The sequence below is a fragment of the Durio zibethinus genome, chromosome 11 (genome assembly GCF_047325235.1).
Source record: "Durio zibethinus cultivar Kanyao isolate XHJ-2024 chromosome 11, ASM4732523v1, whole genome shotgun sequence".
Classification (NCBI taxonomy): Eukaryota; Viridiplantae; Streptophyta; class Magnoliopsida; order Malvales; family Malvaceae; genus Durio; species Durio zibethinus.
This window is the reverse complement of record NC_143172.1, coordinates 15,928,661-15,931,440: the sequence shown is the minus strand read 5'-3', so window position 1 is coordinate 15,931,440 and position 2,780 is coordinate 15,928,661.

Here is a 2,780-nt window from a genome sequence, read left to right as displayed (position 1 = left end):
CAAACTTATCAGAATATAGGGCCTGTAATGTGCTAACCAACAACATTGTAATCTCTTTTTTAGTTAGCGATGATTGGACTTAAGCCACTGCAGCTCTCTATCGATGCACATACTCATTAAAAGTTTATATTGACCTTTTTTCATGTTCTGTAAAGATAGCCTATCTGGAGCAATATCAATAATATAGTTATATTGAGCTATGAAAGCTTTAGCTAAGTCTCTCCATGAATGGATCTAACGTCAATCCAATTGAATATACCATTTTGTTATTGATCCAGTTAAACTATCTTGGAAACAATGCATTAAAAGTTTGTTATTTTGGGTATGAGCTGCCATTTTATGATAAAACATTATAATATGACTGAAGGATATTTAGTTCCATCAAACTTCTCAAAATTGAAAACTTTGAATTTTGTTGGGATAGCCAAATCAAGCACCAAACTAAGTTCATTTACATTTGTGCTCCTAAAAATGTCATTTCCTTTCGCAGCTTTTAATCTTTCTTAAAGTAAATTATACTTATTTTTTATTTTAGCACTTATTACTGGTACAGGCATGCCTCATAGCTTTTTTTGTTTAATAGGATCATCTAAATTTGGTATTATGATAAGATCGATAGAACCCGACCCTTGATTGACATTTACATGCACTTGAGGTTGACTAACAGAAAGTCTAGCATAAGTGTAAGGCTGGGGTTGACTAACAGAAGGATTGGAAAAAGTGTATGGTTGTACAGCTAGTGGCTGTAAATGGATTCCTTATGAAGTATGAACTTGAGGTGAAGTGAACCTCAAAAGATATGTTGGTTCCTCTATATTAATCCCATCTCCTAATCCTTATATGCTAGTAACTACTTTACATTTGAGGAAACTAATTAGCAATTGTCTCAACTCAAACATCTGTGCCTCGATGTTTAATAGTATTTCCATCACTCTCTCTATTATTTTTTCTTATGCTTTTTGGACCTTCTCAAACCTATCTGTATTTTTTTCTTTTATAATTTGAGAATTGAAGCGAGTATTATACTTGTGTGGAATTGCTTGACTTAACTTCTTTGGCTTTGCTATCCCTGAATCTCTATTTATTAATCATGAATTAGAACACATGGTATAATCATCATCATCATCATCATCATCATCATTATTATCATTATTGTTATTATTATTATTATTATTATTATTATTGCTTTTATTAATTTACATGCATACAATGAATGTAATAAAATGTAAATGAGATATTGCTTTGGATTAATCTAAGTGAAGGAAACATTCATTAGCCATAAAAATTCTTGTACATCAACCAATCATTCTTGCATTAAAACTATAAAACACCAAACTTAAGCATATTGCTCCCTAGTTTCACATAAGAAACTCAACAATCGCTGACCACAATCCTAAGTCGGTACAATTTCTCATTCAAGCTCTTTAGCTCTCCCTTCCATTTTGTTGGATTTCTACGTAACCTTGTAAATATGAAAAGTTAAGTACTCTATATATTGTTATGTTCTTAAGCTTTCTACTATTTACATTTCCTAAGCTTCCACTTCCATATTGCAAGTATGGGCCTAATAATCCTTTCTTTCTTGCCATTCTATCAAAATCTTTTCTATGTGGTTTTGATTGTTGACCAACTAGATTTCCAAGCTCATAAGCTCCTATTCCAAGCCCTTTTTTCTCTTTTTGCAAATAAGAATTCCTATTTTATTCTTCTTTTAACATGTCCTTTAGCTTCTCATTTTTCTTGTGGCACTTGGCTACTTTTACAGACTTTATAAAACTTATCTTTCCATGTTTGCCGTTCTTTGGTGAGTGCAAAATCACTTCTTTGTTTTCTCGAGCTCCACTCTTTCAGTACTCCACCATTTTTTTTTATTTCTTCACTTTTTTCTTAGATCCTTTTGAAGGTCTAATGTCTATCATCAATCTCTTATTCTCTTAGTGAAGATCTTGCAAATCCCTTTCAACACCTTTCATTTTTTGGTCAACTTCTGTAATGTATCATTTTTCATCATCAAATTATACCTCAACTGGTTGATCTGATTTATCATTACCATATTCTCTTTCTCTATCTTTTTCCTTTCAATCTTAAATTTCATTGGGTAATCTTAAGAGCTAACAATACTGATTTTGAAGTAGGGATGGATAATCAATTTGAAACACATGTTCGTAAATGCTTAACTTCATTGACTCTTTTCATTTTCTATTTAAGGTACCCTTTTGTGACATTATCTGCATAATTGATTGGGTTCATTTGATTAATTTGCTTTCATACCTTGGTGACTTCTTAGACTTTTTTAATATAACCGAGTGCCCCATAATCAAACTCAAGTAACTTGAGTCCATGATTCATAGGGATGAAAAGATGATAATCATATTGCTTTTGAACCATAAGAGGTGCATAGCTCACTGCCCGTCATATTCTTAGCAATGGTACCCATGGCTTGTCTCCACAATTGTATAATATAGTTGTAGGAAGCATCCATGGTGCTTTTCATGTTACATCCTCACTAGTGAGCTCTAGAAAAAATTACATCCATTATCTTTTTATCCAATCTTTCTGTCATTCTTTGGTTACAAACTCCTTGATTGGATTGTAATGAATGGAGAAAGGCTGAAATGATATCTTCTCTTTTCCCCAAAAGTGATTTATAATCCAAACAAAAAGTAACTAAGCACATCTTATAAATCAACATTCACCTTTCCTTTAACAAAAAATTAGTGATCTAATAGTTTTTGTTGGTAAACCTTTTATCAATTAAAACAACCAAAATAGGCATGTCT